Below are 13,720 nucleotides of genomic sequence, written 5' to 3'. Positions count from 1 at the left end.
TAACGTTTTGATATAATTGCCACTTTGTTCTACAAGATATTCTTATCCCATTAGTCAGCCACCCAGGCTGCCTGTTTGTGCTAGTACCCTGTTTTGAACGTTCTAACGGAAAACAACTTTCAAAGAGCACGAGAAAAGTCTTGAGGAAAGCATTACATTTATCGTCTACTGTATCAGCACTATAAACATCTTGCCACTCTTGTTCCTTGATAAGGTTTACAAAAGCCTGTACAGCAACTGGATCAGCTTTCCTAAATAGTTGGTAACTATATTTAACATGTGTTGCAGCACAAAAATCTTTTAGACTTAAAAATTGTGCATCATGATCTGAAAGGCCATTCACCTTTTTGCTAACAGAATGCCCTTCTAATAATGACGAATGAACAAAAATATTGTCTATGGTTGTTCTACTGTTCCCTTGCACTCTCGTTGGAAAGAATACGGTTTGCATAAGATTATATGAATTAAGGAGGTCTACCAGCATCCTTTTCCTTGCACAATCACTTATACAATTAATATTGAAGTCACCACATATAACTAACTTTCTGTATTTCCTATAAAGTGAACCAAGAACCTCCTGTAGCTTTAGCAAAAATGTTGTGAAATCGGAGTCTGGGGATCTATAAATAACAACAGTAAGAAGTTTAGCTCCACTAAATTTAATCACACCTGCACAACATTCAAACACCCTTTCAGTGCAGTACTTTGAAACATCAATTGACTCAAATGGGATACCGTTTTTCACATACATGGCTACTCCCCCACACCGCAAAGAGCTCCTAGAAAAGCTGCCAGCCAACCTGTATCCTGGTAAAGGAAGCCTCTGAATTATCTCCTTATTTAAGAAGTGTTCAGATATACCAATAATTTCAGAGTCAACATCTATAAGCAGTTCACCAACTTTATCTCCAATATCCTGTATATTTTGATGAAATATACTAATTCCCTCATTAATTGGATACCCAAGCTTTGTAGAAAGTGGTTTCTTTGTTAGAGAGACTTCCCTTAAGCAGGAATACCTATCAGCTGACTTCAATCTAAAAAAGGCACAGCTCTAACACCCACAACTACCGGAATTTTCCCATGAGTGTTCCCACCACCCCCACCTATGGTGTCACCTACAAGTTTTGCCAACCTCCCCTTCCCATACCTGTTGAGGTGCAGGCCATGTCTAGTGAAACCCGTCCTACTGATAGACTCCACCGACACCACTGAAATGTGACTCATGCCTTCTGTCATCAGCGCACCCCCAAGTCTCATGTTATTAGGCCTGACGGCTGTATTAAGATGAGGCCGATCGTGACGCTGAAACAGTTCCACGAAATGCACATTGGTGTTGCCAGTCTGAGTGGCTATCTTTTCCAGGTCACCATCTATGTCATATTCCCCATCCCTATCAATACTATTACCAGCCCCACCCACAATCACTACCTGATCCTCTTTAGTAAAATCCCTACATAACTCCACTATGTTAAAAGTCACCTGAGCCAATCCTGCATTAGGCTTCACAATGCTGGTGACCTTGTACTCACTCCCCAAAACTTCCTGCAACTGCTGGCCTACACCTCTACCATGAGAACTACCTAACAGCAGAACCTTCTTCTTTCTCTTAGACTTTGCAACTGTCCTAGCCACCGTAACTGCTGAGGTCTGCTGCATACTTCCAACATCTACAGCTACTAGAGATTCCTCTCCACTAGACTCTGACAGTTGGTCATATCTATTACAAACACCAATTGTAAAACTATCTGAAAATCTCCTTCTCCTAGCAGATCTCTTGCCAACAGCCAGCTCCCATTCCCCAACCCCCTTCTCCCTCCTCATCCTATCTAGCTCCTCCAGTGCGTTTTTCAACTGCACCTGAAGGGCACAGATCTTACGCTCCTGCTCCTCTATCAACTTACTCTTGCTACATAACCTGCAGTTCCAGCAGAGGATCTCACCAGAATGCCAACTGGCTTCCCCACTGCATTCCCCCCAGTGAAAATACTTCGAACAAGTCTCACACCGCAATCCACTACTCACGAACCTACGGCAAAGCCCACACTTCTCACTCATGGTAAAATTTTACAATTATAGAAACAAGAAAACAACTTTATCTAAGTTCCGCTACTACAATAAGAAGATATTAAAAACTGACTACAATTACCACAAACTTGCTCTACAAGGGAAGTAACTACTATTATTGACAGTATTAATCAACAACAAATGAGAATATAACAAAATACTAACACAGAAAGAAAATCAAACGTCTAATGACAGTAACGAAACTGAAAGCAGTTCGCAAAAATTTCTTCTGAAGTTATTTCACCGGAAAACACCAAGAACACCGGTTGAAGCCTACTAAAGTTCCTAAATAAACTACTATACACAAACAATTAATTAGTACTTAGATTTCGATGCGCCGCTACAGCTGCAACTGGTCAGCGCGGAATGTAAACACGGGTAAGAGGTTAAGTTCCTCCATTCGAAACGCTCACAAATATCAGGCCACAACACAAGAAATGCAGAGGTGAATGAAGAAACCACTAATAAGTCACTTATATAGTAAATATCATCACAAAAACAGTTAAAATTTATATCTGAAACCTAAAATTAGATGAAAACTTGGAGAGCGATCTCACACGCAGTCACGCGCTTATGACGTCACACCAAAGTCTTTTGCAGGGACGCAACGTTACAATTGAATGTCAGTTTTGCGTCGGATTCGAAAACCTAGACTCTTTAGCATGATCGGAGAAATATAATTAAATGTCAGTTCTGCGTCCGATTCGAAAACCTAGACTCACAGAAGGACGCCCATAAGGTGCCCGAGGCAACAATAGACCCTTGGAGACAAGTAGGCTGGAGGACGATGTATTGAATCTCGACAATACTTGAATGCACCATCGTCGTTAGCAGGGTCAGAACGTTAGAATTAAATGTCAGTTTTGCGTCCGATTCGAAAATCTAAACTCAGAGGAGAACGACCATAAAGTGCCCGAGGCAGCGATAGACCCTTGGAGACATGTCGGCTGGAGGACGATGTATTTCTTCTCGACAAAAATTGAATGCACTACCGTCGTTAGCAAGGTCGTAACGCTATAACTGAATGTCAGTTTTGCGTCCGATTAGAAAATGTAGACTCACAGGAGAATGACCATTGGGTGCCCGAGGCAACAATAGACCTCCCGAGTCCAGTCGGCTGGAGGACGATGTATTGAATCTCGACCAAACTTGAATGTATTATCGTCGTTAGCAGGGTCGGAACTTTAGAATTCTATGTCATTTTTGCGTCGGAATAGACAATCTAGACTCACAGGACAACGACCATAAGGTGCCCGAGGCAGACCCTTGGAGACAAGTCGGCTGTAGGACGATATATTGAATCTCGACGATACGTGAATGTATCATCGTCGTTAGCATGGTCGGAACAGTAGAATTCAATGTCAGTTTTGCGTCGGATTCGAAAATGTAGACTCACTGGAGAACGACAATAAGGTGCCCGATGCAGCAATAGCCCCTTGGAGACAAGTCGTCTGGAGAACGATGTATTGAATCTCGACCAAACCTGAATGTACCATCGTCGTTAGCAGGGACGGAAAGTTAGAATTAAATGTCAGTTTTGCGTCCGATTCGAAAAACTAGACTCGGATAAGAACGACCATAAAGTGCCCGAGGCAGCGATAGACTCTTCGAGACAAGTCGGCTGGAGGACGATGGATTGAATCTCGATCAATCTTGAATGTACTATCCTCGTTAGCAGGGTCGGAACTTTAGAATTCAATTTCAGTTTTGCATCGGATTCGAAAATCTAGACTCACAGGACAACGACCATAAGCTGCCCGAGGCAGCAATAGACACTTGGAGACGAATTTGCTGGACGACGATGTATTGGATCTCGACCAAACTTAAATGTACCATGGTCTTTAGCTGGGTCGGAACGTTATAATTAAAAGTCAGTCTTCGTCGGATTCGAAAATCTAGACTCATAGGGGAACGACCATAAAGTTCCCGAGGCAGCAATAGACCTTTGGAGAGAAGTCGGCTGCTGGACGATGTATTTCATCTCGACCAAACTTGAATGTACTATCGCCGTTAGCGGGGGCGGAACGTTAGATTCCAATGTCAGTTTTGCGTCGGATTCGAGAATGTAGACTCACAGGAGAACGACCATAAGGTTCCCGAGGCAGCAATACACCCTTAGAGACAACTCTGCTGGAGAAAGATGTATTGAATCTTGACAGAATTTGCGTGTTGCATCGTCATTAGGAGGCTCTGAACGTTACAATTAACTGTCAGTTTTGCGTCGGATTCAAAAAGGAGACTCCTAGGAGAAAGACCATATGGTGCCTGATGCAGCAATAGCCCCTTGGAGACAAGTCGGCTGGAGGACGATGTATTGAATCTCGACCAAAAATGAGTGTACCATCGTCTTTAGCAGGGCCGGAACGTTATAATTAAATGTCAGTTTTGTGTCCGATTCGAAAATCTAGACTAAGATGAGGACGCCCATAAGGTGCCCGAGGCAGCAATAGACCCTTGGAGACAAGTCGGCTGGAGGACGATGTATTGAATCTCGACCAAACTTGAATGTACCATCGTCGTTAGCAGGGACGGAAAGTTAGAATTAAATGTCAGTTTTGCGTCCGATTCGAAAAACTAGACTCGGATAAGAACGACCATAAAGTGCCCGAGGCAGCGATAGACTCTTCGAGACAAGTCGGCTGGAAAACGATGTATTCAATGTCGACCAAACTTGAAAGTACTTAAGTCCTTAGCAGGGTCGGATGTATAATTGAATGTCAATTTTGCGTTGGATTACAAAATCTAGACTCACAGGAGAATAACCATAAGGTGCACGAGGCAGCAATAGGCCCTTGGAGAGAAGTCGGCTGCAGGACGATGTATTGAATCTCGACCGAACTTGAATGTATCATCGTCGTTAGCAGGGCGGAACGTTAGATTCCAATGTCAGTTTTGCGTCGGATTCGAAAATGTAGACTCACAGAAGAACAACTATAAAGTGCCCGAGGTAGCAATAGAGCAATGGATACAAGTCGGCTGGAGGACGTTTTATTGAATCTCGACCAAACATGAGTGTACCATCGTCTTTAGAAGGGTCGGAACGTTATAATTAAATGTCAGGTTTGCGTCCGATTCGAAAACCTAGACTCACACGAGAACGACCTTAAGGTGCCCGAGGCAGCGAAGGACCCTATGAGCCAAGTCGGCTGGAGGACGATGTATTTAATCACGACCAAACTCGAGTGTACCATCGTCTTTAGCAGGGTCGGATCGTTATAACTGAATGTCAGTTTTGCGTCCGATTCGAAAATGTAGACTCACAGGAGAACGACCATAAGGTAACCGAGCCAACAATAGACCTCTAAAGGCAAGTCGGCTGGAGGACGATGTATTGAATCTCGACCAAACTTGAATGTACCATGGTCTTTAGCAGGGTCGGAACGTTACAATTAAAAGTTAGTTTTCGTCGGATTCGATAAACTAGACTCCTAGGGGAACGACCATAAGGTGCCCGAGGCAGCAATAGACCAACGGATACAAGTCAGCTGGAGGTCTAGTTATTCAATCTCGACCAATCATGAGTGTACCATGGTCTTTAGCAGGGTCGGAACGTTATATCTGAATGTCAGTTTTGCGTCCGATTCGAAAATCTAGACTCACAGGAGTACGACCATAAGGTGACCGAGGCAACAATATACCTCTGCAGACAAGTCGGCTGGAGAACAATGTATTGAATCTCAACCAAACTTGAATGTATTATCGTCGTTAGCATTGTCGGAACGTTAGAATTCAATGTCAGTTTTGCGTCGGATTCGAAAATGTACACGCACTGGAGAACGACAATAAGGTGCCCGAGGCAGCAATAGACCCTTGGAGACAAGTCGGCTGGAGGACGATGTATTGAATCTTGACAGAATTTGTGTGTTGGATCGTCATTAGGAGGCTCTGAACGTTAAAATTAACTGACAGTTTTGCGTCGGATTCGCAAAGGAGACTCCTAGGAGGAAGACCATATGGTGCCCGATGCAGCAATAGCCCCTCGGAGACAAGTCTTCTGGAGGACGATGTATTGAATCTCGACCAAACTTGAATGTATCATCGTCGTTAGTATGGCCGGAACGTTAGAATTCAAAGTCAGTTTTGCGTCGGATTCGAAAATGTAGACTCACAGAGAACGACAATAAGGTGCCCGGGGTAGCAATAGACCAATGGATACAAGTCGGCTGGAGGACGATTTATTCAATCTCGACCAATCATGAGTATACCATTGTCTGTAGCAGGGTCGGAACGTTATAATTAAATGTCAGTTTAGCGTCGGATTCGAAAACCTAGACTCACAGGAGAACGATCATAAGGTGCCCGAGACAACAATAGACCCTGGGAGACAAGTCGGCTGGAGGACGTTTGATTGAATCTCGACCAAACATGAGTGTAACATCGTCTTTAGCAGGGCCGGAACGTTATAATTAAATGTCAGTTTTCCGTCCGATTCGAAAATCTTGACTCAGATGAGAACGCCAATGAGGTGCCCAAGGCAGCAATAGACCCTTGGAGATGTATTGAATCTCGACCAAACATGAATGTACCATCGTCGTTAGCAGGGACGGAAAGTTAGAATTAAATGTCAGTTTTGCGTCCGATTCGAAAATCTAGACTCAGATAAGAACGACCATAAAGTGCCCGAGGCAGCGATAGACTCTTCGAGACAAGTCGGCTGGAGGACGATGTTTTCAATCTCGACCAAACGTGAATGTACGTACGTCCTTAGCAGGGTCGGATGTATAATTGAATGTCAGTATTGCGTTGGATTCCAAAATCTAGACTCACAGGAGAACGACCATAGGGTGCCCGAGGCAGCAATAGGCCCTTGGAGAGAAGTTGGCTGCAGGACGATGAATTTCATCTTGACCAAACTTGAATGTAGTATCGCCGTTAGTGGGGGCGGAACGTTAGATTCCAATGTCAGTTTTGCGTCGGATTCGAAAATGTAGACTCACAGAAGAACGACTATAAAGTGCCCGAGGTAGCAATAGACCAATGGATACAAGTCGGCTGGAGGACGTTTTATTCAATCTCTACCAATCATGAGTGTACCATCGTCTTTAGCAGGGTCGGAAAGTTACAATTAAATGTCAGTTTTGCGGCGGATTCGAAAACCTAGACTCACAGGAGAACGATCATAAGGTGCCCGAGACAGCAATAGACCCTTTAGAGACAAGTCGGCTGGAGGACGATGTGTTGCATCTCGACCAAACATGAGTGTACCATCGTCTTTAGAAGGGCCGGAACGTTATAATTAAATGTCAGGTTTGCGTCCGATTCGAAAACCTAGACTCACACGAGAACGACCTTAAGGTGCCCGAGGCAGCGAAGGACCCTATGAGACGAGTCGGCTGGAGGACGATGTATTTAATCTCGACCAAACTTGAATGTATTATCGTCGTTAGCATGGTCGGAACGTTAGAATTCAATGTCAGTTTTGCGTCGGATTCGAAAATGTACACTCACTGGAGAACGACAATAAGGTGCCCGAGGCAGCAATAGACCCTATGAGACAAGTCGGCTGGAGGACGATGTATTGAATCTTGACCAAACATGAGTGTACCATCGCCTGTAGCAGGGTCGGAACGTTATAATTAAATCTCAGTTTAGCGTCGGATTCGAAAACCTAGACTCACAAGAGAACGATCATAAGGTGCCCGACACAGCAATAGACGCTTGGAGACAAGTCGGCTGGAGGACGATGTATTGAATCTCGACCAACCTTGAATGTATCATTGTCGTTAGCAGGGTCGGAACGTGATAATTAAATGTCAGTTTTGAGTCCGATTCGAAAACCTAGACTCACACGAGAACGACCTTAAGGTGCCCCAGGCAGCGAAGGACCCTATGGGACAAGTCGGCTGGAGGACGATGTATTGAATCTCGACCAAACTTCAGTGTACCATCGACTTTAGCAGGGTCGGAACGTTATAACTGATTGTCAGTTTTGCGTCCGAATTTAAAATGTAGACTCACAGGGGAACGACCATAAATTGCCCGAGGTAGCAATAGACCATTGGAAACAAGTCGGCTGTAGGACGATTTATTGAATCTCGACCAATCATGAGTTTACCATCGTCTTTAGCAGGGTAAGAACGTTACAATTGAATGTCAGTTTTGCGTCGGATTCGAAAACCTAGACTCCCAGGAGAACGACCATAATGTGCCCGAGGCAGCAATAGACCCTTGGAGACAAGCCGGCTGGAGGACTATGTATTGAATCTCCACCAAACTTGAATGTATCATCGTCGTTAGCATGGTCGTAACGTTAGAATTCAATGTCAGTTTTGCGTCGGATTCGAAAATGTAGACTCACAGAGAACGACCATAAGGTGCCCGTGGCAGCAATAGACCCTAGGAGAGAAGTCGGCTCGAGGACGATATATTGAATCTCGATCAAACTTCAATGTACTATCGCCGTTAGCGGGGGCGGAACGTTACATTCCAATGTCAGTTTTGCGTCGGAATCGAAAATGTAGACTCACAGGAGAACTACCATAAAGTGCACGAGGTAGCAATAGACCAACGGATACAAGTCAGCTGGAGGACGATTTATTCAATATCGACCAATCATGAGTGTACCATGGTCTTTAGCAGGGTCGGAACGTTATAACTGAATGCCAGTTTTGCGTCCGATTCGAAAATGTAGACTCACAGGAGAACGACAATAAGGTGACCGAGGCAACAATAGACCTCTGTAGACAAGTCGGCTGGAGGACGATGTATTGAATCTCGACCAAACTTGAATGTATTATCGTCGTTAGCATGGTCGGAACGTTAGAATTCAATGTCAGTTTTGCGTCGGATTCGAAAATGTACTCACACAGGAGAAAGACAATAAGGTGCCCGAGGCAGCAATAGACCCTTGGAGACAAGTCGGCTGGAGGACGACGAATTGAATCTTGACAGAATTTGTGTGTTGCATCGTCATTAGGAGGCTCTGAACGTTATAATTAACTGACAGTTTTTCGTCGGATTTGAAAAGGAGAATCCTAGGAGGAAGACCATATGGTGCCCGATGCACCAATAGCCTCTTGGAGACAAGTCGGCTGGAGGACGATGTATTCAATCTCGACCAAACTTGAATGTATCATCGACGTCAGCATGGTCGGAACGTTAGAATTCAATGTCAGTTTTCGTCGGATTCAAAAATGTAGACTCACAGGAGAACGACCATAAGGTGCCCGAGGCATCAATAGACCCTTGGAGACAATTCGGCTGGAGGACGTTGTATTGAATCTCGACCAAACTTGAATGTACTATCATGGTTAGCAGGGTCGGAACGTTAAAATTCAATGTCAGTTTTGCGTCGGATTCGAAAATGTAGACTCACAGGAGAACGACCATAAAGTGCTCGAGGTAGCAATAGACCATCCATTATAGACAAGTCGGCTGGAGGACGTTTGATAGAATCTCGACCATTCATGAGTGTGACATCGTCTTTGGCAGGATCGGAAAGTTATAATTAAATGTCAGTTTTGGGTCGGATTCGAAAACCTGGACACACTGGAGAACGACCATAAGGTGACCGAAGCAGCAATAGACCCTTGGAGACAAGTCAACTGGAGGACGATCTACTGAATCTCGACTAAACTTGAATGTACTAACGTCCTTAGCAGGGTCGTAACGTTATAACTGAATGTCAGTTTTGCTTTGGATTCGAAAATCTAGACTCACAGGAGAACGATCACAAGGTGCCCGAGGCAGCAAGAGACCCTTGGAAACAAGTCAGCTGGAAGACGATGTATTGAATCTCGACCAAACATGAGTGTACCATCGTCTTTAACAGGGTCGGAACGTTATAATTAAATGTCAGTTTAGCGTCCGATTCGAAAACCTAGACTCACACGAGAACGACCTTAAGGTGCCCGAGGCAGCGATGGACCCAACGAGACAAGTAGGCTGGAGGACGATGTAATGAATCTCGACCAAACATGAGTGTACCATCGTCTTTAGCAGGGTCGGAATGTTATAATTAAATGTCAGTTTAGCGTCCGATTCGAAAACCAAGACTCACACGAGAACGACCTTAAGGTGCCCGAGGCAGCAATAGACCCTTGGAGACAAGTCGGCTGGAGGACGATGTATTGAATCTCGACCAAACTTGAATATACTATCATGGTTAGCAGGGTCGGAACGTTAGAATTCAATGTCAGATTTGCGTCGGATGCGAAAATGTAGCCTCACAGGAGAACGACCATAAAGTGCCCGAGGTATCAATAGACCATCCATTATAGACAAGTCTGATGGAAGACGATTTATTGAATCTCGGCCAATCATGAATGTACCATCGTCTTTAGCAGCAGCGGAACGTTATAATTAGATGTCAGTTTTGCGTCGGAATCGAAAACCTAGACTAACAGGAGAACGATCATAAGGTGCCCGAGGCAGCAATAGACCTTTGGAGACAAGTCGGCTGGAGGACGATGTATTGAATCTCTATCAAACTTGAATCTACCTTCGTCGTTAGCAGGGTCGGAACGTTATAATTAAATGTCAGTTTTGCGTCCGATTCGAAAATCTAGACTCAGATGAGAACGCCCATAAGGTGCCCGAGGCAGCAATGCACCCTTGGAGACAAGTCGGCTGGAGGACGATGTATTGCATCTCGACCAAACTTGAATGTATCATCGTCGTTAGCAGGGCGGAACGTTAGAATTCAATGTCAGTTTTGCGTCGGATACGAAAATGTAGACTCACAGGAGAAAGACAATAAGATGCCCGAGGCAGCAATAGACCCTTGGAGACAAGTCGGCTGGAGGACGATGTATTGCATCTCGACCAAACTTGAATGAATCATCGTCGTTAGCAGGGCGGAACGTTAGTCTTCAATGTCAGTTTTGCGTCGGATTCGAAAATGTAGACGCACAGGACAACGACCATAAGGTGACCGAGGCAGCAATAGACACTTGGAGACAAATTTGCTGGAGGACGATGTATTGAATCTCGACCAAACTTGAATGTACCATGGTCTTTAGCAGGGTCGGAACGTTATAATTAGAAGTTAGTTTTCGTCGGGTTCGAAAATTTAGACTCATAGGGGAACGACCATAAGGTGCACGAGGCAGCAATAGACTCTTGGAGATAAGTTGCCTGCAGGACGATGCATTTCATCTCGACCAAACTTGAATGTACTATCGTCGTTAGCGGGGGCGGAACGTTAGAATTCAATGTCAGTTTTGCTTCGGATTCGAAAATGTAGACTCACAGGAGAACGACCATAAAGTGGCCGAGGTAGCAATAGACCATCCATTATAGACAAGTCGGCTGGAGGACGTTCAATTGAATCTCGACCATTCATGAGTGTGCCATCGTCTTTGGCAGGGTCGGAAAGTTATAATTAAATGTCAGTTTTGGGTCGAAATCGAAAACCTGGACTGACTGGAGAACGACCATAAGGTGACCGAAGCAGCAATAGAGCCTTGGAGACAAGTCGGCTGGAGGACGATGTACTGAATCTCGACTAAAGTTGAATGTACTAACGTCCTTAGCAGGGTCGGAACGTTATAACTGAATGTCAGTTTTGCTTTGGATTCGAAAATCTAAACTCACAGGAGAACGAAAATAAGGTGCCCGAGGCAGCAATAAACCCTTGGAGAGAAGTCGGCTGCAGGAAGATGTATTTCTTCTCGACCCAACTTGAATGTACTATCGTCGTTAGCGGGGGCGGAACATTAGATTCCATTGTCAGTTTTGCGTCGGATTCGAAAATGTAGATTCACAGGAGAACGACCATAAAGTGCCCGAGGTATCAATACACCAATATATACAAGTCAGCTGGAGGACGATTTATTGAATCTCGAACAATCATGAGTGTACCATCGTCTTTAACTGGTTCGGAACGTTATAATTAAATGTCAGTTTTGCGTCGGATTCGAAAACCTAGACTCAATGAGAACGATCACAAGGTGCCCGAGGCAGCAAGAGACCCTTGGAAACAAGTCGGCTGGAGGACGATGTATTGAATCTCGACCAAACATGAGTGTACCATCGTCTTTAACAGGGTCGGAACGTTATAATTAAATGTCAGTTTAGCGTCAGATTCGAAAACCTAGACTCACACGAGAACGACCTTAAGGTGCCCGAGGCAGCGATGGACCCTATGAGACAAGTAGGCTGGAGGACGATGTATTGAATCTCGAAAAAACATGAGTAACCATCGTCTTTAGCAGGGTCGGAACGTTATAATTAAATGTCAGTCTAGCGTCCGATTAGAAAACCTAACTCACACGAGAACGACCTTAAGGTGCCCGAGGCAGCAATAGACCCTTGTAGACAAGTCGGCTGGAAGACGATGTATTGAATCTCGACCAAACTTGAATATACTATCATGGTTAGCAGGGTCGGAACGTTAGAATTCAATGTCAGATTTGCGTCGGACTCGGAAATGTAGACTCATAGGAGAACGACTAGAAAGTGCCCGAGGTAGCAATAGAGCATCCATTATAGACAAGTCGGCTTGAGGACGATTTATTGAATCTCGACCATTCATGAGTGTACCATCGTCTTTAGCAGGGGCGGAACGTTATAATTAAATGTCAGCCTTGCGTCCGATTCGAAAACCTAGACTCAGATGAGAACGCCCATAAGGTGCCCGAGGCAGCAATAGACGCTTGGAGACAAGTCGGCTGGAGGGCGATGTATTGAATCTCGACGAAACTTGAATGTACCATGGTCTTTAGCAGCGACGGAACGTTATAATTAAATGTCAGTTTTACGTCGGATTCGAAAAACTAGACTCACAGGAGAACGACCATAAGGTGCCCGAGGCAGCAATAGACCCATGGAGACAATTCGGCTGGAGGACGATGTATTGAAACTCGACCAAACTTGAATGTACCATCGTCGTTAGCAGTGTCGGAACGTTAGAATTCAATGTCAGTCTATCGTCCGATTCGTAAATCTAGACTCTAATGAGAACACCCAGAAGGTGCCCGAGGCAGCAATAGACCCTTGGAGACAAGTCGGCTGGAGGACGATGTATTGAATCTCGACCAAACTTGAATATACTATCATGGTTAGCAGAGTCGGAACGTTAGAATTCAATGTCAGTTTTGCGACGGATTCGAAAATGTAGACTCACAGGAGAACGACCATAAAGTGATCGAGTTAGCAATAGACCATCCATTATAGACAAGTCGTCTGGAGGACGATTTATTGAATCTCGACCATTCTTTAGCAGGGCCGGATCTTTATAATTAAATGTAAGTTTTGCGTCGGATTCGAAAACCTAGACTCACAGGAGAACGACCATAAGGTGACTGAGGCAGCAATAGACCCTTGGAGACGAGTCGGCTGGAGGACGATGTAATTAATCTTGACCAAACTTGATTGTACCATCGTCGTTAGCAGGTTCGGAACGTTAGAATTAAATGTCAGTTTTGCGTCCGATTCGAAAATATAGACTCAGAGGAGGACGACCATAAGGTGCCCGAGGCAGCAATAGACCCTTGGAGAGAAGTCAGCTGGAGGACGATGTATTGAATCTCGACGAAACTTGAATGTACCATGGTCTTAAGCAGGGTCGGAAAGTTATAATTAAATGTCAGTGTTGTGTCGGATTAGAAAACCTAGACTCACAGGAGAACGACCGTAATGTGCCCGAGGCAGCAATAGACCCTTGGAGACAAGTCGGCAGGAGGACGATGTATTGAATCTCGACCAAACTTGA

Source organism: Schistocerca americana, chromosome 5 (genome assembly GCF_021461395.2).
Source record: "Schistocerca americana isolate TAMUIC-IGC-003095 chromosome 5, iqSchAmer2.1, whole genome shotgun sequence".
In the NCBI taxonomy this organism is placed as follows: domain Eukaryota; kingdom Metazoa; phylum Arthropoda; class Insecta; order Orthoptera; family Acrididae; genus Schistocerca; species Schistocerca americana.
The sequence above is the reverse complement of the archived record's forward strand: the minus strand, read 5'-3'. Positions refer to the sequence as shown.